The 25497-nt window shown below is 35.7% G+C and overlaps 1 protein-coding gene across 3 annotated transcripts in view; it reads right to left on the bottom strand.

The window, feature by feature from the left end:
* The window catches only part of GTDC1 (glycosyltransferase like domain containing 1), a gene marked incomplete at its 3' end in the record, with an annotated part of 383897 nt that overhangs the window by 310463 nt on the left and 47937 nt on the right, over positions 1–25497 (bottom strand). For 2 of the 3 annotated variants that reach the window (XM_082658780.1, XM_082658782.1), the window contains exon 1: positions 25034–25122. The exons of the other annotated variant lie outside the window; for it this stretch is intronic. Of the gene's footprint in view, positions 1–25033; positions 25123–25497 lie in introns of those variants that run through there. 3 annotated transcript variants of the gene reach the window in all.

Genomic DNA, 25497 nt, shown 5'->3' with positions numbered 1-25497 from the left:
GACTGGAGCTCAGAGACCACGCACGGCATGACGCCAGGAAGAAGTGCAGCTTATTCTGAAACAGGGTGAAAAGTCTGTCCAGAACAGCAGGAGAAACAAATGGTTAGAGAGGAGTAGAAAACAAAGCTAAGTAAGCTCAATGGGTCCAGATTGAGACTTAGAGTTAAGAAATATTTCACTTTAGTAAATATATAAAATCTTTTTTCACACAATATTTTTGACGCACTGATAGTAAAAAGGTAAAGTCAAATCACAGATACTTATTCTAGAAAAAAATCAACCTAGGATTACACTGGAAAAAAATATACAGAAAAAAAGTCATTTCTATTACAGAAAGTGTTCCATATGATCCACCCTTTATTATAGTGTTTGCATGGGCTATTCATATGCATTGCACAGTATTTTCAATCATTCACTAATCCAACCAACACGGACTGCATTGAGTTAGGCATCAAGGATAAAACAATAAATAAGTTACTGACCCAGGGCACATGGAGCATTTATGTAAGAAACAGACTGCAAATGTTTTATGCAACATGTACATGAAGTTATTAGGAATTCCAAAGGCCACTAAAGACAGACCAATTCTTAGGAATGACTTCTGTGAAATTCCTGAAAGTCAATGAGGTATAAACTAGCCAAAACTTTCTACGTATAACATGCAAAAGTACTTTGTTTATGATAGCTAGCATCATGGTCATCAACTTACAAGTGGAGCATCCCAAGTCCCATCCACATTGAGGCTGACTACGGCTAAAAAAGGCAGGCACATGTAAAAGCTAGAGGTAAGCTTTTTAACACATCATTCATTTCACTTTTCCTGAGGAACTAATGAAGAAACTACACTCAAAAACCCACTGGAAGAGTCTACCTATGTATTAATGAAGGAAAACGTGAGGCACAATGGGCTGACCACATTCACTAGCATCTCTGCCAATGATAGTCCAGGGCTGTATAACCTTCTTTAGTTTTACTCTGACAACTCCACGACACACATTTGTCTCTAAGAACCAGTTTAGGAAGCATGTATATCCACCATACTATGCTTAAAGGATGAGGTGCTAGAGTTATTTTGTCTCAGAATAAATCTGAACCAAATTTGCTATGATATTAGAAATTATAGCATTTTTCACACTAAATATATTTAAGGATCATCAGCAATGGATCTTTAGTGAAACCATTTATTAACAACTTACACAAATATAATAATCAAAGAACTGAATCCCAAAGTTAAAAACTACCCAGTAAACCACTAGTTTTTATCCCGCATAGTATCGAGTATATATAGTGTTAAAATTAAAACAATGGTATAAAAAGACTTTCCAAGTACTCTGAGTAATAAATTTCTTTGGCCCCAAAATATCCAATTCATATTTACTACTGTATTTTACTAAAATTCAATCACCTATCATCTCATTCTTTAGTAATATAAACTGTATATGACAAAGTGGTAGGATTAAAAGGTTGGTATATGAGAACAGTTCAATTTTGATAAAAGTGGTTGATATAAAATCACCTTTTAAAATATTCAGACGATGCCATCCAGATATCCACCTGCACTTGGATCTATAAGCCTTAAAGAACTTGTTTAGATTTACTGAAGCTATACCTGCTGTCGAGAAACAAAAAACTGTGAAGGTTGATCAAACACAACTTTGCCTCTAGGATCATGTTAATGTTTTCCACTAACACCATGCTAAAAGTTAACAGTTAATGTAATCCAAAGGTTTCTCTTTACTTCTATATTTAACTCATCACAGGTTTGATCAAGTGTGCAAATCCCTCTGGGCTCAGGGTTCCCATCAAAATGTCTTATAGGAACATTAAAAATTGAATGGGCATAAACAACTCCAACAGTGCGGAGCTCATGACAGCATCCCTGTGATCTTTGTGTTTCATGTGCAACAACACTGGGGAAGTTTGCAAGGGAATCTGAGCAACTAATTACTAGCTTTTGCTTGAGGGCAGGTGTTTCAATCTCTACAGGTGTCTAGGCCGCAGCGCTCTGCCTACTTCATTGCCTCCTGAAGACATTCACTATAACGACTTGCTGAAGCCCTGCAAAACATCTGATAGAATGCTAAACTGTTGGGTGTTCAGGAAGAAACATGTTGTGACTGCTTCTTAAAGATACTGTTAAGGAGAAATAGCAGTTGGAGAGGCTTTACATGGTTTTTGTATAAGACAGTTAAAAAGTAAATATAAAATTATATCTATCAATCACACACATTAAATGAGGATACCAATGTTGTCTCAATAAGTACAGAAAGTTTTTCAAAGAAAATACTCTTATTTTTTAAACAGGATATAAGAAAGAAAAATCTAGCTAAATAATAATCTTATGGTAGCCCTTTTTTTTTTTTCATTCATGCCAGTGCTGGGTATGCAATTTTGGAAGGATCAAAAAAGATGAGAAGTTATCCACTAAAAGAAATTAGTAAACAAAATAGTCATCTGCTGATGGAGAGGCATATATACCATTCACATGTGATGCCACTTACAGTATTAACATTCCTTAAGGTCTTTCCCATAACACTTCAAAAGAAATAACGCTTAATAATGAAAAGACACACAAACCAGAGAAAAACACCTCCTGCTCTGCTACTTGCTACATGTGTAATCCTGGGCAAGAAACGTAACCTTTCTGAGCTTCAATTTCCTCATGTAATAATAGATAAGACCCACCTCATCAGGGGGTGTTTTTAAATAGCAGAATGTCCCTTAACTATTCGAGCCAGAGCTTGACATACAGTAAGTGCTTAATAAATTGTAATTAGCATCATGAAAATTTCTAAATACATTAGTCTGTTGTTCTTAGCAGAGCACTAGCCAATAAAAAGCATCTTCGAAAGTAAAGATTCATCAGTGGTATGCTATTCAAAAATTCGTTATACGGTGCAACTTTTTAAATAAAAATATTTGGCCTTGCTTTTAAGCAGTCAATCAATAAGCAAATACACAACATTTAACTAATTCTTTTTTTTTTTACATTTTTTTTAAAGTAATTTATTTTTGGCTGTGTTGGGTCTTCGTTACTGCGCACAGGCTTTCTCTAGTTGCAGAGAGCGGGGGCTACTCTTCGTTGCAGTGCGCGGGCTTCTCATTGCAGTGGGCTTCTCTTGTTGCAGAACACAGGCTCTAGGTGCTCGGTAGTAGGCTCTAGGTGCTCAGTAGTTGTGGTGCACAGGCTTAGTTGCTCCGCGGCATGTGGGATCTCCCCAGACCGGGCTCGAACCCGTGCCCCCTTCATGGGCAGGTGGATTCTTTACCCCTGCGCCACCAGGGAAGTCCCGTTTTTTAAAATATTTATTTTATTTATTTATTTGGTTGCGCCAGGTCTTAGTTGCAGCACACAGGCTTCTTAGTTGCAGCATGCGAACTCTTAGTTGCAGCATGCATGTGGGATCTACTTCCCTGACCTGAGATTGAACCCAGGCCCCCTGCATTGGGAGCTCGGAGTCTTAACCACTGTGCCACCAGGAAAATCCTTAACCAAATCTTCAGTATCTGAATAAACATTCATCTTGGTGAAAACTCATTATTTTTAATATTGAAATTTTGTGGAGAAATTAGTCATGTTTTATAAGAATAAAGGAATGTTCTAATAATATTTCAAATTTCATCTACTAAAGAATCTTTTTGATAATACTAAGGTTAACATTCTTAGACAATGAATCTGCTAGAATAAGGAAATGGCCATAAATGATAATATATTTTTACCAATTATTTTCATCCAAGATTCTATTCCAAAAACACTATTTAGTGTTTTTCTTTAACCAAATGTAATTAAGATGGTATTTCAGATCATAATTAATATTAATCAACTGTGTAACCAAAACATCACTGTTTTTTTTAATTTTAATAAAATCAAGAGTTAAAATTGTTTCAGACTAGTCTCAAAGGAAACAAAAAGAGAAAAAAGGTTTAAAGCAAAATGTTAATTTCCAAAATTAAGAATGAGATCCCTGGGAATGATCAGAATATAATTGTTGGAAATAATATCCCTCCCACTCTCAGTAGCCTATTACATCAGAGACTTATTTCTTCAAATCTGGACAACGCAATAACCTTCTGTTCTCTCTTCCTTTAAATCCATCTTCCTCCTGTCCATCAGCCAGTTTTCAATGGCATCCCAACCACCAAGAATGTTAAGAACTGACCTGCTGTGCTTTCCTTAACTCAGACCGAAATAATTGTCACACGCTTACACAAAGATATATTCTAATGGGGAAGACAGGCACATAGATACTTAAAACGTGTGTGTGTGTGTGTGTGTGTGTGTGTGCGTGCATGCTAACATGTGAGTGTACATGCATGCATGAGTGTGCATGCACAAAGTATTACGAGAGGATAAACCAGAGGTCAATTCATTTTGCCGACCATAAGTCAAGGAAGAATTCATACAACTGATGGTAGCTGGGTGAAAGAGTACCTACAAAACAGATTCAAAGCTTCAGGCCTTGGGCATCCATTATCAAGTCTCAATCTATCCTATTCCAGCTGCTTCCCACACTCTCCTCACGTGGACCTAGATGTCCTCATTCTCTAAACATAGTGGACACTTTGCTGTCACCTGGCCTCTGCCAGTCCCTCTGCCTTATACAGTAGTTAAATGACTATGCAGTTATTTAAAATGATGTTGCAGAAAAACACTTAATGACATGGAGAAATGTCCATATTAAAAGTGACAGGTGAAAATATAGCTAAAGGTAATCCATAGGTAATGGATTGCCTATGAAAACATTAATGGTAATTTAATTTTTTTTTCTTTTTTCTCAATGCTTCTCTGGTTTTCCAAATTTTCTAAAGTAAATAGTAACTTTGTAAATGGGGGTAAAAATACAAATTTTAATGCAACTCATCACTCTATTTATAAACAGTATCACTTCATGAAGCCTTCCCTGACATCCAAGCCAGAATTATTTTTTCCCTCCCCACTGTACCATTAGATGCCACTATTAGAACATTGGTGCAATCTGCTTTGTGACAGGTAATAGTTTATGTCTCTTCCCCCATTTGATTTAACCTGCTGAAGGGAGGACTATGTGTAAGCCATCACAGTATAGGCTAAATGGAATATGCCTGGGCTTCTGAAGACAATCCCCCAAAATGAAGAAATTTTAAAAGTAGCCTGTGCATTACTTTAAAAAAAAAAAAAAAGAGTATTGACTGACTTGTTTTGAGAAGGATAATCACCATTAAGTTCTCAAGTTGGTTGCTCTTATCTATTGCCGTTTAGTCCCATCCCACATATACTGCCTCTCTCAAATTGACTACTGACACATTTTTTCTTTGGTCTGAAGGCTTCAGTGAAGCAGTGTTTAAACGGAGATCTTCAAGATTTCTTAAGAGATACACATTTATCATTTCAAAATGCCAGTTACTTAAGGATTTGGTTAGTAGAACATCAGTTATCCAAAGTGTTACTGTATTAAATAAGTTTAGAATTATTTGTCTTTATGTGAGTACAAGATTTCCAAATTAACTAGAAATTTAAATACGTTTGGTGGAGCAAAGATGAAAAATCTTTTCATAATGTTTGGCTTTTATTTAGAACTAGTTTCAAAATGACTAATAAATGAAGCAGCATAAATTCTAGAAACAGAACGTTTCTGGGCAAAACCAGAAAACTCCAGCCATTCTAATATGCAAAGGATTCTTAACTCTTTCCTATAAAAAGAGGTAAACGTTTCAGTACATTTGATAAAAAAGTCATAAAAGGATTCTAATATTTCACCTTGGTGGGGCTATTTTCTCCATGAGATCAACTGCTACTTTTCAGCATGCTTTAGAATAGACTACATATGAGTAATAGGTGTCACAAAGAACAGAATGTTATGAAGTAAAGAGCTATTTTATCCACCCTAACTCTCCTATTCCCAGAGGTCCGAGCAATAGGGCATAAGGACAAGGCAAATGGCCTTTTACACAGCCAGGTTAAACTGTCGATTGAATGACAACTGTATGGAATAAAGAAGGTATTGAATTCTAATAACAACAACAGGATCTGTAGATTTTTATTTCTTGTATTGTTTATCAACTTTTATAAATAAGCAAATGAGGAGATAACAGTATAACTACTAAAGGATAATTTGCTCTACAAAATAACATGTCATGAGTTGGTTTTATATATTAAGCTACATGAAATATAGATTTAAGTTATTACAGAGAGAATACAAGGTAGAAAAACTTGAAACCCAAAATAAGAGGAATAATACCAACTGAACTTCATTTGAGCATCTCAAAAATTTTAATAAAACATATTGTTCATTTTATAAAAAATTAATTTGCCATCAATTTTTCAAGAACATATCTTCTGCATTTAGCAAAACACACTCCTAAGAATTCTAGAAAATGCAAACCAATCTACAATACAGAAAGCAGATCAGCAATTGACTGGACACTGAGATTGGAGGTGGGGGGGGGTGACTTCAAGGGGGCACAAGGGAACTTTCTGGGGTTATACAAACATTCCAAATGATAATTGTGGTCATAGTTACACAACTGTGTACTTTTGTCAAAACTCACCACATTGCCCACTTAAAATGGGTACCGTTTACTGTAAGTAAACTATACCTGAATAAAACTGATATAAAAAAATACATTCTTAGCAGTTGATCATGGCTGACAATCATCCCAATAACCTAATGACTTCTTTGTAAATTCATTGTGTTTCTGACACACAAGGCTAAAGATACCATGAGTAAAAATTAGCTGTGTGATATCACTAGTTTATAGTCACCAGTCACAATAACGTACTACTGAGCTTACTGCACTGCCACCCACACTGTGCTTACCACATATTACTTTATATTACTGGTTAGTTTTTTTTCTCCTGAATAGGTCTCCAGGCAAAAAAATGTGCCATGTATTTATCAGCATCCTGCAAGCTCTAGCTCAATTTGTTTCACAAACTAAAGGGTTTACACATTGATTTACACCATGAAATATTTCAGACAAGTAATGTCATTTCTTCCTAATGCTAAAAAAGCAACAGCTTTCAAAAAAATATAAGAACAGCTATATTGATTTCTCATGCTGGACAGTGTTATTTTAGAAGATTAATCCAGACTTTTTAATAATCACATTTAAACTATTATTTCATATTTGAAAAAGTAAATTCTTTAATAGGTATTAAAGAGCCAACAGAACTTATAAAACAAGCTACTGAATAAGAGTATAGTTTCTTTAAAGTAAAAATATTACAATTTTATTTCTTTCCATTTTGACAGTGTTTCTACTGTACATAAATTTTACTAAAATGATTACCAATAATGTATCTATTTTTAAAAATAACATATCTCACACTTAATATAAGAAATTGGTTTAAGATAACTTGTTTCACAAATCTTAACAAAAAACACTTAAATAGTTTACTAATTATTATTTTAAAAATTAATTACACAGTAATCAAGCCAGTGTGGTACCAGTGAAAGAACAAATAGATCAAAGGAACAGAAAAGAGAGCCCAGAAATAGACCAACACAAATATAATCAACTGATCTTTGACAAAGGACCAAAGGCAATTCAATGAAGGACAGTTTTTTCTACAGATGGTGATGGAACAACTGGACATCTACAGGTAAAAATTTGAATCTAGATATAGACATTATACCCTTCACAAAAAAATAACTCAAAATGGATCACAGGCCTAAATGTAAAATGCAAAACTATAATACACCTAGAAGATAATACATGAGAAAATGCAGATGACCCTGGTTTGGCCATGACATTTTTTTTTTTATCTTTTTTTTTTTTTTTTTTTTTTTTTTGTGGTACGCGGGCCTCTCACTGTTGTGGCTTCTCCCGTTGCGCAGCACAGGCTCCGGACGCGCAGGGTCAGCGGCCATGGCTCACGGGACCAGCCGCTCCGCGGCATGTGGGATCCTCCCGGACCGGGGCACGAACCCTCGTCCCCTGCATAGGCAGGCGGACTCCCAACCACTGCGCCACCAGGGAAGCCCTGGCCATGACTTTTTAGACACAACACCAAAGGCACAGTTGGGGGCGGCTGGGGGGAAGGAAGCTGGTAAGTTGGATTTCATTAAAATTAAAAACTTCCTCTCTGCAAAAGACATGTCAAGAAAATAAGACATGGGAAAAAAAAAAAGAAAATAAGACAACCTACAGACTGGGCAAAAATATTTGCAAAAGACATACCTAATAAAGGACTCATCCAAAATACACCAGAAATTTAAAAATAAATAAATAAACTCTTAAAACTCAACAATAAACAACCCAATTTTTTAAAATTTATTTTTATTGAAGTATAGTTGAATTACAATCTTGTATTCATTACTACTGTACAGCAAAGTGGCTCAGTTATACAGGTATATACATTCTTTTTCATATCTTTTCCATTATGGTTTATCACAGGATATTGAAATATAGTTCCCTGTACTATACAGTAGGACCATGTTGTTTATCCATTCTATATAAAACAGTTTGCATCTGCTAATCCCAAACTCCCACTCCTACCCTCTCCCACACCCCTCCCTCTTGGCAACCACCAGTCTATTCTCTGTCCCTGATTTTGTTTCTGTTTCACAGATAGGTTCATTTGTGTCATATTTTAGATTCCACATATAAGTGATATCATATGGTATTGAAAAAACCCAATTTTAAAATGAGCAAAAGATTTGAACAGACACCTCATCGAAGATGATATACAGATGGCAAATAAGCATATGAAAATGCTCAACATCACATGTCATCAGGGAATAGTAAATTAATACACACCTATTAGAACAGCTAAAATCCAAAACATTAACAACACCTGAAATACTGAAGAGTAGGTGGAGCAACAGGAACTCTCCTTCATTTGTAGTGAGACCACAAAATGATTCAGCCTCTTTTGGAAGACAGTTTGACAGTTTCTTACAAAATTAAAACTAAACATATTCTTACCATACAATCCAGCAATCATGCTCCTTGGTACCTACACCCACACAGAAACCTGCACACAAATGTTTACAGCAGCTTTATTCAGAATTGCCAAAACTTGGAAACAGCCAAGCTATCCTTCAAAAGGTGACTGGATAAACGGTACATCCAGACAGTGGAATATTATTCAGCACTAAAAAGAAATGAGCTATCAAGCCATGAAAACACATGGAATAGTCTTAAATGCATATTGCTAAGTGAAAGAAGCCAATTTGAAGAGGCTACATACTGCCTGATTCCAACTATAAGATATTCTGGAAAAGGCAAAACTATTGAGACAGTAAAAACATCAGTGGTTTGCCAGGGGATTTACAAGAAAGAGGGAGGGAAGGATGATTAGGTGAATCACAGGGGATTTTTAGGGCAGTGAAGCTATTCTGTATGATATTACAAGGGTGAATACATGTTTCATTATACATTTGTCAAAACCTTTAGAATGTCTAACACAAAAAGAGTAAACTTTAATTTAAACTAAGGACTTTTGTTGATAATGATGGATCAATGTTTGTTCATGGGTTGTAACAAATGTACCACTCTGGTGGGGATTTGATGGTGGGGGAGGTTAGGGAGGGGAGACCCTCTGTACCTTCCACTCAATTTTTCTAAACCTAAAACTGCTCTAAAAATTAAAGACATTATTTTTAAATTAATTACATAAGAAATTATTTTAAAGTTAATCACCTGAGAAAGTTCTTTCCTTTTTAAAATCCAGATCTTGTGTGTGCAGTTTAACATGGAAATGCAATGCAATGGCTCTCCTGCTCATAAACCAAAAGGATCCACCTTTTCTTTAAAACATGTCAGGTCATTTAAAAAGTATCTTTCTCCAAGAGAAGTTCATGGTTTGTGGTTTTATGAGAAATTCAACAAGCTTCCCATATTGAGGAGCAGTTCTTATTGTCAAAATCTTAAGTTTTACAATGACAGCTTCACTTTTACAATGATGGTTTCAAAAGATTATGTTCCCAATGCCAATAAAGAAACGTATGCACCAAACAGCTAACATGTACCAGTATGTGTCAACACAAGGGTTTTACCATACTACATACAATTGATTTCTTCACTCAATCTCTTGACATTTATTGCTTTTCTCTCCCAATGTATGAGAAAATTAATGCTTAAGGGACTCCCAATCCAAAATATAATAATAATTAAGAATTAACAGTATAAAAGTACCACATTAAATATAAAGCAATTTTAATTAAGACATCTAATTTTACAAACAAAAATTAAAATGTAATATAAAGATCTTTTACCACTGGCTTCTTAATATTTTCACAAAGAAACCACCCAACAATGTTGACCATGATATTTTTAAGTCTAGTAAGAGCTGAATCATTTAGGAAACAATCAAAATTTGGGGGAGCGGGAGTTAAACAACAATAAAGTCAACAAAAAGGTTTTAAGTCTGAGGAATGGTATAGTCTTAAACTCTTCATAGATATGTGAACTGAAGAAAAAGAGAAGGCAGGAGTTATAAGTATACAAAAAGCTATCATCCAGACAAGGTGATTAGCAGTAAAATATGTGAAATTACCACAGGATGATTTTAGATTAAGACATTAAAACCATCTTGATATCAGATTTTTATTAAAGCTAAAATTAGCATTCAAAGGATTTGAATCAACATTTTTTTAGAAACTACATATTATATGTGAAGCACTATGACAGATGCCTGCCTCCAATGGACTTACAGTCTCAATGTAAAGACACAATGGACACAAGAGAAATCAATATTAGTCAGAAGGGATAAGTGATCAGTTGAGAGAAGCATGGGAAAGAAAAATTATGGTTGACTGAGACATCTTTAAGTCTTTTTTTTTTTTTTTTTTTTGTGGTACGCGGGCCTCTCACTGTTGTGGCCTCTCCCATTGCGGAGCACAGGCTCCGGACGCACAGGCTCAGGGGCCATGGCTCACGGGCCCAGCCACTCCGCAGCATGTGGGATCTTCCCAGACCAGGGCACGAACCCATGTCCCCTGCATCGGCAGGCGGACTCTCAACCACTGCACCACCAGGGAAGCCCTTTAAGTCTTAATAATTTGGGAGAATGAGTTTCCATTAAATGAGGTAGTAAACAGAACCACATTTTGCAAGGAAGATTAACAATTTCATTTTGAATGGAAATTTTGAGGTATTATTAGTATTTAGTAAGCATTTGGAGCTCAGGAGGAGTCAATGCCAAACTGCTAATCCAAAAATCATTAGACTATGAGATGATGGATGATAACTAAACTGATTGTGGTAATCATTTCATAATATATGTAAGTCAAGTCATTATGCTGTACACCTTTAACTTCTACAGTGTTTTTTTCAGATCTCAATAAAGCTGAAAGAAAACCAAAAAAATAATAAAAATTAAACTAGAGGTGAAGATTAATGACACAGGAGTAGACAAAGTCACTCAGGAAGAGAAAACTAACATAGAAAAAAAATGGACTGAAAATGGGTCTTTGGAAAACCTCCTGATTTAAGGGGTAAGTAGCTAAGGGCAGGGGGAGAGGAAGGGTAACAAAAGGGAGGATGAGAGGGAGTGACAGCGAGCACACCAGTGAGCCAGCAGAGACAGTTAAAAAAAAAAAAAAAGAGAGACAGTAGGAAGATACTGTTACCCTAGTCTCTACTCCAGAAACAAACCAAAAAAAAAAAAAAACAAAAGAACAAAAAATAATGAATACCTCAACTTCAATGAAACAAAGACACAGCCACAACCACAAACCACAAACTATTTAAAAAAAGAAAGAAAGAAAGAAAGAAAAATGTGATACCTGGAATCAAATGAGGAGTCATGCTGACCACACCCCCTCAGATCTCAGGCAGGATAAAGACTTCCCTAAAGTTGGAACAGTTCTAAACCCCATTCAAGGAAACTCTGATTAGGGCAATGATGTTTAAGCATCAACCTAGGAGAAAATAAAAGAGGTTTCTCCAGAAAATCATGGTCTATACCACAGAAGGACAGAGGAAACATCAACATGTTTTTATTGTCAATGTCTAGCTTCCAAGCTCAGAGATAGTGCCAAATGGGAGGAAAGAAACAGGAAGGAGTTATCACCAAACCATTCCTTTGACTCACAGGAACTCAAAGTCACAGTGACCTTCATAGCACTGCAAACTGAGGTGAGACATGTCCCCAGATCAAAGGAACCATCTTGGATGAAGAAGTGTTTAAGTTAAAAAAGTCCATATGGAAGTGCAAACTGATGTCATTTATCCCCTCTCCCTACTACTCAATACTTGCATCTGACCTCATACTTTTCTCAGGTAATACCTGTTTTTAAAGGAATTAAGCCCATTCAAAAATGAGTATGAACTAGAAAGGAATCAGCAAAAAATTTACACAGAACTACTGAGGATTGGAGTGGAAGGATATAAGCAAATGACAGATGAAAAAAAGATAATGTCTTAGGAAACAGAGGAATTACTCACAAATAATTTTCCACAGTTTAAATTACAGAGAATATGAGCTACCCAACGAAAAGTATGAAATATCTAAGAGAAGATAAGCAAATTAAAAGATGAAACAGCAAACTGTAAGGCTAAAGAAGCTGGAGATTGAGGGGAAAAAAAAAGAAAAAAAAACATAGATTAAAGCCACAAAATAAGCAACCAAAAAAACAACATGCAATACTGAAACAGTAAGAAAAAGAGAGGATGGGCATTAAAAAAGCACACAAAATGAAAAGTTTTGAAAGATATATGAGATGAGATGAGATAATCAATATAGAAGATGAAAGAGATCTAGCCAATACACACTTGACATTCTTGCAAAAGAAACCAGAACAAATGAAACAGAAAAAAAAGCAATATAATAAAAGAAAACCTTCTCTTGGGGGGGGTGTGGGTGGGGGTGGGATAAAATACTTAAAAAAGAAAACGTTCCAGAAAAACTGGATTCAAAACAATTAATACTAAGACATATCCTCATGAGGTTACAGAATTTAAGAAAGAGAAAATAAATATAAATTATGTCAGTAAAAAGGCAGAAAAACCAAGAGTGGCCTTAGACTTTTCTATAGCAGCATTCACTATTATCTGGAGATGATAGGGCAATGTCTTCAGAGTTCTAAGGGAAAGATATAACACCCAATTATGTGATGCCCAGCCAAATTGTCCATAAAGCACAAAAGCAACCTACAAACACTTTCAAGCATTCAATTACTCAAGAAATTCAGCAACCATGAGCTCTTCTTGAAAAAATATTTATACATATAGGTAGATATATAAACAGATATAGATAGGCTTAGATGAAACCAAAAAAAAAAAACCTAAAAAACAAAACAAAACACCTGATAACCAAATTCAGCCAGCCAAGAAATTAGTCAAAATAAAGAATTAAAGAAGAAAGACATGGAGAAATGTGTGGATGTAAATAGACTATATTTATTTTTACAGAATAGAGATAAAACAGGTTCTTTGTCCTCCGAATGAATGGATCTTTACAGAGAAAAGCCATATTCACAGAGTATGATTAAAATACAATGCTGCTTTAATGCTATCTCCCATTATCAAGTGCAAGAAAAGGAGAATAAGAAGGTACAACATATACTAATAGGAGAAAACGGGAAAATTTTTCCAATAGGTACCCCGAAGAAACGGGGCCCTTCCATTTCTGGTCTTCCAGAAATAGAACTTCAGTCAGCAATCTCAGCAAGTATAGCAGAAGTGACATGGGTGACAGCCTCAGAATGCCCTGGGAGATGCTCACTGGACCTCTGCTTCTATAGAACCAACTGGATTTAGTACTAACTCTTTTTGAGAGTGACCCAGGGTTTTACTTTTCTGGCACAAATAATCCATCAATCTTTTAAAAGTACACAACTAAAAGAAAATAACAAGGGGCAGTATAGGGGTAGGGGGGCAAAAAGGGTTATTATGGGATAATGTGAAATCATGTGTGTGAAGCTCTTGAAAACTGTAAAGCACGATGGAATTTAAAGAATCTTTCAATTAAAAATAAATAAAAATAAACATTAAAAATGCCATCATTTACTCCTCATTTCCTATAGAGTGAATTCTAAACCAGTTAGATTTTCAAAACCATTTGCATTCTGACCCCAGGATGCCTACAGAGTTGATTTCCTGTTAGGAGCTCTCTTCCTCAATAGCACTGAACCAATAGGTATTCTTTTAGTCCAATGTATGCTTTTTTGGCTCCATAGTTCTGTTTCTGTTTTCCTTCCTAATGGCATGCACCACCTTAACTAATTCTGTAACATTAAAGGCTATTTACTATGCTAGGGCTGTGTCATATGCAGTGGCCTATATGAACTTTTTAAAGTGACCCTAACATTCAATTTCTACTTCAATTTCATAGAGTCTATTTTTATATAGTTTTTGCTACTTGACCTACATATCAAATTTTTCAAAAAACAAAAAAGAAAATTAAGAAACAAAAGAAAAAGAAAATAACACTCATATTTCAAGGACTATACTTAAGCTAAATAAGCAAACTATTATTTTATAATCAAGTTGTATGAGCCAAAACTTGATTTTACCCTGCAGGATTCAGTTTCTCCATCTACTGACCAAAGAAATATATTCTCCTTAAAAAAAGAAAAAAAATGTGGTACTTGTTTAGGGGCATCAGTCCCCGAGAATGGAATTTTCTTAAGGACCACTTCGGAAGACCATCTGTTGTTTAAAAAAAAAGACCAGGAAGTAAGCACTGAATACTGTTAAATACAAAACTAAGACTAAATAACTGAAAACTAGTTACAAAACAGAAGGCAAGTGTTACACAAGGAACAAATGCAAGGTACAAATTTAATATAAGTAATAAGAATTAGGAGGTAGGAAAAGGGAAATATGTTAATTTCTTACTTTTCATTGCAGGAAATAAACTGATACAATAATATATATAGTTAATTTTTAAAATATAACGATCCTGATCTGTTACCATTTTTCATAATTTTTTTCTACTTTAGTGAAATCAGATATTTCTTATTATAAGGGATCATCTCTTAATTACTGTAACTCCTTTTGTTTTTAATTTCTTTTACTTCTGTAAAAATCAAGTAATATTACTTTTATTTAAGTGAAAGTAGTATGTAGGATGATCCTATCCTTATAATTTATCTCTTATTTCTCCATCTACAAATCTATGTATGTATGTGGGCATGTGTGGGGGGGGGTGGTTTTGTGTGCCCAGAAGGAGAAGAAAAATGTCTGAAATGATGTTCCAAATTATAATAATTATTTATTTGTAGAATTAGTTATTTTTAAATTTATTCACCCTTATTTTTTAATATTGAATTTTTATATAGTGAGTACCTAAATCATTTAATGTAAATCTGTATTTTAAGAATTTGGTAAGGCAACATCATAGAAATCATGAATCTGACTCAGAAAAGAAAATAATACATGCCCCCACATATTTCTGTACTCATTCAGTTATTTCTTCCCTAATTTATTTAACCAGTAGCTGTCTAGTATTCACTATGTAGAAGAAGTAGAACATGAAATTGTCTTAAACATCTTACGTGCCATCAAATACTTAATAAGAGACAGTTTGTACTAGATAATTATAAAGCATATATAAAGCATGTAATGTTCTAGTAAAAGGCACTGAATATATGAAATTTAAAACCTGAAGGAATAAACACAACACAAATACCCCTAACAAAATTTTAATTCATTCTTAGTGGATTTTTTTTTTTGCAATATAGAAGATAAGCGATTTTTAAAAAATAAATAAACAAAAAACAGGATCATCTTAATGCCAATCTTTAATTAAACAGAAAGGAAAATCTAAATAAATAAAAATGCCATCTCAACACAGTGGTTTAGGGTTTGAGCCCTTCTACTTAGAAAAGGGACTATACTTCCCATGCTAAGAAAAACTATTCTCTCTCACTCGGTGTTCTTATTATCCAATACCTTCCACCTCAGGATATTCCGTTGAGTCACCTCCCTCTGTAGAGTCTACCAGTCTAATGCACTTTTTGGCATAAAGAAAAAATTCTAATGCCTTCTTAGCATATTTTCCCCCATGAACACATTTAATCAAATGCCACGGCTCCAATTCCTCATCTCACAATGGTGTTGTTCTTTTTAAGAAACAATCCATAAGAATTTAACTGGACAAGCGAAGTGATGGAAATCACCAGATTATAGTGAACTATTTACCAGAAACATTCTAAATTCCCAGTGGGGAGGTGGTAATATTTTAACAAAAATGATCACTGGCAAAACCTAAAAGGAGGTATATATTCAAAAATATGTACACTGGTTCACATCCTTGGTTTACATCTGGTTTTGCTCTGAAATGGGGGAAAGCCCAGATAACAACTCTTTGAAAAGGTTAAACAAAAGTTTCCCCATTTGCTTTTTGAAACCCACATATATAATGACATTTGTTGGCTGAGTCTTCACATGTGCCTTGCAAAAAAATGTGGTAAACAATCTCAAAGATGATGCAAACTGCAGGTATGCAAAAGGAAATGTTAAAAAGTGTACTATTTATACCGTGTTGAAAGCTCTTAGGGAGATTATTCAAAAGCATTTTTAAATAATTGTTTGAAACTTGAAGTAATTGCAGCTAGCATCAAAACACAGATTTTATAAATATAAATGATGAACTTTATATAAGTTATGAATTGCATATATCTTGCTATTTTGAAAAGCTGTTTTGCTGGAAGACAAATAATGTGACTACACATCACCTTCTTTTTATATTTTTTGTCCCATTATTCTTCATACCACCACAGAAGAATTCGGGGGGGAAAAAATGAAGTTCATCCATTCAAGTATCTTTGAAACAAGCACATCTAATTTTCTCTCCACACCAAGAGTTAAAGAGTGGAGAGAAAAAGGGAAGAAAGGAGGAGCATTAACAAGATGGAAAGTGAGGCTTAGGTAGAAGCAAGAATGAGACATGTGGGCTTATAACATGGTGCTGTTCTCCCACAGAATGGAAAAGGGAACAATGACATAAGATACATATAGAAAAGGTCACAAATATGAGCCACAAACCATGGTTAGAAAATGTGAGATTACTTAGTGAGTCAGACACTGCCACCCAGCTCAGGCACCAACAATCACCTCCTGCCACAGACAATGGGGAATGGCTGCTGGACTTCCCCTCAGTAGGAAGTCAGGTGTGGTACCTGCTAATACAGCTGCTATTCTTGGCTTTGGCTGAGGGCCGTAACAATGAAGCATAATTGTAAGAGCACAGTCATTGTAGTCATGTAGGCCTGGACTCACACCCCACATCTTCTAGTTCTACTTGAAGATTGTTTCACCTCTGTGAGTCTCAGTTTGCTCATGTGGATAACAGTTCACAGGACTGTCACAATAAATAGTTGAGGTGATGAGTGTAAAGCACCTGTACACTGCTTGGCAGGAACACAGGAAGAGTTCAACATGTGAGCTCCTTTCCCTATGTGCCTCTTAATGTGGTTTCCTACATAACACAGTTAGATCTAAAACATTCAAAACTATACTCTTCCAAGCACTAACAAGAAAAGCTGCTAAATTAAGTTTTTAAATAGTGGTTTTGGAGTCTGTATGTTGATACAGTGATCTCTGAGGGTCCCTTTCATCCTTATGGAATACATCTCTCAGCCAAATAGGGAACAAGTGTAGTATGGTGCAAAGGTGGCTAGAACAGACATGACGACATCTGGGTTCTGGCCATGGCTCTACGAGTCGTGCTCTGGCAAATTACAGCTGCCCTGGATCTCCGTTTCCTCATGTAGAAAATGGCAGTACTGAACTAGATTAAGATACCTTCTGGCTCTAAAATAGTATTCTATTGTCTAAGGACTGCTTTAAATTCAACTAGGCTAGGTATTATAAGACGCAAAAGGAGTAAGTATGAGGTCCACCTAAATATAAGGAACTGGTAAGCTGCCTACTGAGAAAAGAGACAGATACATGATAATTAATTAATAAGAGAGCTATTCATGTACATAAGCACCATGATAAACACATTACATAATAAGATAAAAAAGAACAATTACGTGATAAGATAAAAAGTAATACCTGTCTTAAAAACTGGGGGATAAAAGAGGAAGTTGTGGAAATAGCTTGAATTAAGAAGCACAATGGGAGTCAGAAACAGAACTTAAGCTCTCAAGCACCTCACATTTAAACTGCAGATATCACCTAATATTTATCTGTCAAAACGTAAGGGGTCTAAGTAAGATCTCTTAAAAATCTTAAGATCTCTTAGAAAGAGCCGTTATCATATGCTCTATAGTAAGATATTAACTGTTTGATGAAGATAATAAAAAATTTTAAATTGAAAGACGACATTGGGAGAAAAAAAGAATTCACAGAGGAAAGAACTGAATTGAAAGGACTCTGAAATTCAAACTTTTTAGTATGGCATCCAAGACCCTTCACAATCTGGTCCCAACTTTCCTTTCGAGCCTCATCTCCAACATCCCACCACCATAAATCTCACACTCTTGGCTTCAGGGTGCTATTCACCATTCCCTGATTTTGGTCCCAAGTGACTGAAAATAAGAAAATGTGATTTAAAATAAAAACAAGATAAATCAAAACAGAGATATGAAAATCCCTCTGTTTCTCCAGCTCTTAAGACTTCTCTGTAACTTGACAGAATATCTCAACATATCTAAAGGGAGAAAGCATAAAAAAAAAAGGGGGGGGGCTTCCCTGGTGGCGCAGTGGTTGGGAGTCCGCCTGCCGATGCGGGGGACACGGGTTCGTGCCCCGGTCCGGGAAGATCCCACATGCCATGGAGCGGCTGGGCCCGTGAGCCATGGCCGCTGAGCCTGCACGTCCAGAGCCTGTGCTCCGCAACGGGAGAGGCCACAGCAGTGAGGGGCCCACGTACGGCAAAAAAAAAAAGAGGAAAGGGGAGGACTGGTCAGCAAAGAAATCAGAAAAGCCATCTAGGCAAATGTTCACAAGATCAAACTAAGCCACAGGAGAGGAAGTCTTGGCTGAGTTGACTAGAATAATCTGGTTTCCTTGGCAATACTCTTCCTAGAGTTGGTAAGATAGCCTTAAGCTAACTCAGCTGAGAGATACTTCTTCAAACAAATATCCCTCCAGGTTCTCTTGCCATGCTCACCAGGTGGTCTGTGGCAACATGATTCCCATGTATCTTGCCAGAAGAGAGAGAGCGTGCTCGTCAGAAATGCTGGGTCAACTTGACAGCTGTATTTCTCAATCATCAATTGACATCCATATTAACAACTTGGCTTCCCAAGAAGCCTGCCTACAGGGAGACAATGAACTGATCTGCCAAATCAAGCAATCCAATCTGCTTGACAGTTGTATCTCTCATTGGAAATTAATCAATTGACAAAGACACAAACATATAGATATAGATATCTGTATATCAGTTTCTAAGAGTATGGCTAACGTGGCCCTGCTCCTGAGAGAGGTCCACTCTCAGTGGGCCCAGCATACCAGGTGTCTGAAAGTATAAGGTCAAACACCAGACCAATGACTCCATGAAGGGAAGGCCAGTCACTTGAGGCCCACTGGTGACAACACACCACTTGCATAGCCCTGCAACTTTTAATATTCACACACCAACATATGGCATACACATTTGTGGTTTTATCCCTCTATTCATACAATATGTCCTCTTTCCACAAAGCCCACCTCCCTTCCCTTCTCCACCTGGAGAACTCCCCCTCCTCCTTTAAGGCTATAGCCCAAAGGTCAGTTCTTCAGTTCTGTCTTCCCCAACAACTCACGTAAAATTAATCACATCCTCTTGAGTGCTGCCATAGCAACCCATGCACACCTCTCTCTGCTAGGGCTCTCAAATCAGAGTGGGGAATCCAGTGTGGCTCCTCCCATTCCCTGCTCATCTCCCCAACAAGAGCCATTCATCTATATTAGCAACTGCTATCATAGCACCATGCATGCTTTAAGTGCTTACTAAATGTTAGAATGAGAAAAAGGTAAAGAGTTGGCTATGGATAAGTAAAGAGGTGGAGGTGAAATTATTCTACACAGGGAGTAAACAGCATGATTTAAAGTGATAAAGTGAGCCTAGATAAGGTCTGTGTGAGATGAGAACAAGAGCAGAGGATTCGGGGCTTCCCTGGTGGCGCAGTGGTTGAGAGTCCGCCTGCCGATGCAGGGGACACGGGTTCGTGCCCCGGTCTGGGAAGATCCCACATGCTGCGGAGTGGCTGGGCCCGTGAGCCATGGCCCCTGAGCCTGTGCGTCCGGAGCCTGTGCTCCACAACAGGAGAGGCCACAACAGTGAGAGGCCCGCAAATCAAAAAAAAAAAAAAAAAAAAAGGGCAGAGGATTCACTGAGGAGGGTTACTGGTGAAAATAAATAGAAAAGAAACTTACCAACAAATTATTGAGGGTCTGGAAGGGTTGATAAAGGGGTACAAATGGGGTTAAGAAGGCAAAAGGAATACACAGTAAGTTCTTAGGAAGAAGAGTAACATCAAGAATTTGATAAAGGGCATAATGTGGTTGTAAATAGAACCAGAGCTTGGGAGTCAGTTTCAATCTCCACCCCACCCTGATCCCATCACACAAAATGACTAGCAGCTTCTTTAACTCCTGTAAGCCTCAATTTATTTATCTATAAAATATGGATAACAATATCTACCTTGCACAGCAGTTCTGAGGATTAAACAATATTATCTAGCACAGTGATTGAGACACTGTATCAATCTCTAATAGCTGCTACCTTGATTGGTTTTATAGACATTAATGTAGCATTGCAAGTAAAGTGAATTAAAGGAGAGAAGTGGAAGCTGAAAGATCATTAATAGGAAGTTACAATAGTCACTTGATTTGGGCACAGATATAGACTTAAAATCACATTAGCTTGGCTTTAGTAATAGCTCTCACCTTAACCAGTGATGATATCTCAGACAAGTCACTTCTCTCACTATGAATGTCCTGACCTGCAAATTGGAATAATAAACTCTACCTTTCCTATTTCATAAATGTATTATGTTGGCTATTTTAAATTTTAAAAAAATACACTGGAAGTGTTACACACTCTATGAAGTACTTTGGGGAAGATGAGGGAATGAAGTGCACAGGATAAATTTACGAAATATTTTCAAGAAAGACTGAAGAACATAAGAGACATTGGGAGATAAGCGACACCAAATTTAAAATGGCAAGGTATTAAGAGACTGTGACTGTAAAAGAAACTCAGAAATTCAGAGAAGAGAGGCTGAAGGAGATGACTAGAGAAAGATCTGCTCTGAGGCAAAAGGACATCTACCTAAAAGCAGATGGGAGTGCAGGACTAGAGTTTGGGTGATGGGCAATGATGTGAAATGAAGCTCTGAGAATTGCCAGCAATAGCCATCACAGTGAGAGTTATGAGAAATGATTTATCTATGACACAATGCAAAGCAAGAAGCACTAAAGTGATAAGATTCAAAATGCAATAAGTAAATACCTAGCAAAGGACAAGGTCAAAACCCACCCCACAAAGAAAAGACAGGTATTACAGGAAGAAGCGTGGGCAGCAGAGAGTTCAAAGCAGAAATCCAAAATAGAGTGCTCATGTAACTGAAAAGCCGAGGTCATATGGCATTATAATGTCAAGGAGATTGAGAACTGAGGGAAAAATTCTACAGATGGCTAGAATGTGGTCACCAGTGACCTTCAAGAGTGCAGTTCCAGTACAGAGGTGGGACCAGCGCCAGATTGCAAGGAGTTAATCATAATTCAAAGATCCTAACACGAAAAAGCAGTTGCCAGTAAACTGAAGGTGAAATTCACAGATAAGAGGAAAGCACATTTAATAACTGAAAGGGGACAAACTTTATCTGAAGAAAGTTTCTTAGGATTTTTAACACTTCCACAGGAGAAAGAAGACACTGGTTTTTCAAAATCTCCCAAAAGACATATAAAAGTAGCAAAACACATGGAAGTTAGATTTTGCTGCAACTGAAGGACAAAAAAAGAAAAAAAAGACTTAGCCCTAATAGTGATTTAAACTTTCGATTACAATTAATTCACATACCCTAAACAAGGCATTTTGATAACTAAGTTATATTAACTACTACAGGCAAGTCACAGTATCCTTTGTGTGAATAAATTACATATTACTAAAAAGGATAGTTAATAACATTACTATGTTTTATGTGACAAGTAAATATTCCTTTCTAATGCCCCAAATTTCCATTTCTTAATCCTATGTGTATCTAAGTAAGACATACAAATGTCTTTTTGTGGTTTCGTTCATAATATACACTAACAGATATTTGCTTTACATAAGTACTCACTTGCGTTTAATTCCATTTAAAAGTATAACACATTCAAAAACATCAGTTAAAAATAATAATCATTACAAAGAAACATAATGGGAGAAAATAAGCAAAATTCTTTCAGGAATCATGAGGCTCCCAACATCAAGCTTGAGGCAGGTCTTCAAAAGGGAAGAGAAGAATAAAACAAACAATCTTAAAATTTGCATGGAGCCACAAAAGACCATGAATAGCCAAAGCAATCTTAAGAAAAAAAGAACAAGGCTGGAGGCACCATGCTTCATGAGTTCAAACTATATTACAAAGCCATAGTAACCAAAATGGTATAATATTGGCATAAAAACAGACACAGAAATCAATGGAACCAAATAGACAGCCCAGAAATAAACCTACACATACATGGTCAATTGATTTACAACAAAGAAGCCAAGAATATACAATGGGGAAAGGACAGTCTCTTCAATAAATAGTGTTGGGAAAACTGGACAGCCACAAGCAAAGAATGAAACTGGACTTCTATCTTACACCAAACACAAAAATTAACTCAAAATGGATTAAAGACTTAAACATAGGACCTGAAACTGTAAAACTCCTAGAAGAAAACACAGGAAAAAAGCTCGTTGACATTGGTCTTGATAATGATTTGTTGTATTTGACACTCAAAGCAAAGGCAACAAAAGCAAAAATAAATAGATGGGACTATATCAAACTAAACAGTTTCTGCACAGCAAAGGAAGCCATCAAAATAATGAAAAGACAACCTACAGAAAATATTTGCAAATCATATATCTGATAAGGGGTTAATATCCAAAAATATATAACTCATACAACTCAATAACAACAAATCTAATTAAAAAACTTAAAAATGGGCAGAAGATCCAAATAGACATTTTCCAAAGAAGACATACAGATGGCCAACAGGCACATGAAAAGTGCTCAACATCAGTAACCATCAAAACATTAAAAACAGAACTACCACATGATCCAGCAATTCCACTTTTAAATATTTATCCAAAGAAACAAAAACACTAACTCAAAAAGGTATCTAAACCCCCATGTTCATCACAGCATTATTTACAATAGCCAAGACATGGAAACCACCTAAGTGTCCATCAATGGATGAATAAATAAAGGAAATGTGGTATATATATATATATATATATATATATATATATACACACACACAATGGAATATTATTCCACCATTAAAAAAGAAGGAAATCTTGCCACTTGTGACAATATAAAAGAAACTTGAGGACATTATGCTAAGTGAAATAACTCAGACAAAGACAAATACCACATGATCTCACTTATATGTGGAATTTCAAAACAAAACAAACAAAACAAAACAAAAAATTCATGGATACAGAGAACAGATTGGTCGTTATGGGGTGGGGGAGTAGAGCGTAGGAGAAATGGGTGAAAGGTGAAGGTGGTCAAGAGGTACGAACTTCCAGTTATTAAACCAATGTAATGGGAAAGTAATGAACATCATGGCAACTACAGTTAATAATACTGTATTGAATATCTGAAAGTTGCTAAGAGAGTATATCTTAAAAGTTCACATCACAAGAAAAAAGAATGTGTAACTGTGTGGTGATGGATGCTAACTAAACATATTGTGCTGATAATTTTGCAATATACACATATATCAAATCATTATGTTGTAACCTGAAACTAATATATGTCAATTATATCTTAATTTTTTAAATTTAAACTTTTTTTTAAAAAAAAGAAGGGAAGGAGGAAGACAGGTCTGCTTGCATCTCAATCACCAAGACTTTGCTGTAATATCAAAAGTACAGATGATATCAAGTTAATTCTTAATTTCTTTTTAAATAATAAAATGTTGCACCAGATTAATAGAGATACAATCAAAAAATGTCATTTGGGTCAAGTTTTATCTTTCTCACTCCCAAATCTACAGTCAAAAGTGCTAATTACAAAAAACTGATTTTGTAGAATTGGCTTTTTTGCTTGGATGGAAAAATTCTAATGAAACATACCAAAACAAAATGACCAAAGCAAAGAATCAGTGGGCCAGAAAAATCCAAATTTCCCTGATTCTGACTAACGTCCAGTGGGAAAGAGCACTAAACCAGAAGTCAGGCGCCCTAATTTTAGTGCAGCCCTACCCATGAAAAAACAATTTAATTACTAAACTACTCAGTTTTCCTCATTTAGTAAAGAGAAATCTCACCTACTCCACCTACTTCCAAAACCGTTGTGATGATAAAATGAAACAGCATATGTAAGAAATATAAATAATTACGTTTGTGGAGAATTATAACTATACACATATACACACAGAGCTTCACAAATATAAGGCAACAATCCATTAATCATTATTTTATAGTACAGATGGATTATTTTAATTAATCCATATATTATCTTTATGCTTAACAAATTTTAATATTATAATACTTCGTTATTTCAATTATTCTTTGAACTTTAATAAACATATTTAGTAGTAAATGTCAATAAAGTGAAATCTTGATTATTCAGCCAGTTAGGTCTTCTACATTGTTCATAAGGCAGTTTACCCAGGAAAAAATAATAGCAATTAAATTCAAATCAGATAAAATATATTTCTCAGCTACTCTTTTAAAGATCTGGTAGGAAAGAGAGGCTTAAATAAATGATAAATTTAAGATTATTACGATTAATTTATATTTCATTTAGCAGAGTTCACATTCTCTAAAAGAAAAATATCGCAAGTACTCAATATTTTTTCTTCTTATATGTCTGAAATCACCCCCAGTAAATGTACAACTCTAATTCCTATTAAGTATTGTTCTCCAGGTAGAACAAAACTATTCAACTGTACTTATTTTTTTTCATAGGATAGACAAACCTTTCAACCTGATTTTCAAAGGGAGAATGAGTGTAAAGATTTTCCTTACATTTTCAAGCAGAGGTCTTCCATTCTGCAAATAAACTCCATGAAAATAGCTCTTAGATAAAATCATCCTGTCATAAAACAGGACAGTCAGTAGTCACGAGCATTTGAAAAGCACTTGAACTGTGACCCTATTTGCTCACACTCTAGAAATAAACATATAATCCATGCTACTTTCTTAATCACTGCAATCTAAATATTGAACAGCTTGGCTTTCGATATTATTTTTCCAGCAAACAGGAGGAAACGGATTAGCCATTTTGAGAGTAATCAGTATAAGAATTAATCCATTTCAGAGGCGGAGGCTCTCTGAAACCAGTTTTAGGACCAAATGTAATCCTAGAGTAAAGAAATTTTGCCTGAGTAACTTTCCAACATAAAGACTGAGAAATCACCTGTAAAAAATATAAGTATTTCAGAGTAGACAATAATATAAATGCCTACATTTAACCTAAGTCTGGAGGAGGT

This window comes from Grampus griseus (assembly GCF_964374135.1).
Source record: "Grampus griseus genome assembly, chromosome: 7".
NCBI lineage: Eukaryota > Metazoa > Chordata > Mammalia > Artiodactyla > Delphinidae > Grampus > Grampus griseus.
The sequence above is the reverse complement of the archived record's forward strand: the minus strand, read 5'-3'. Positions and strand labels throughout refer to the sequence as shown.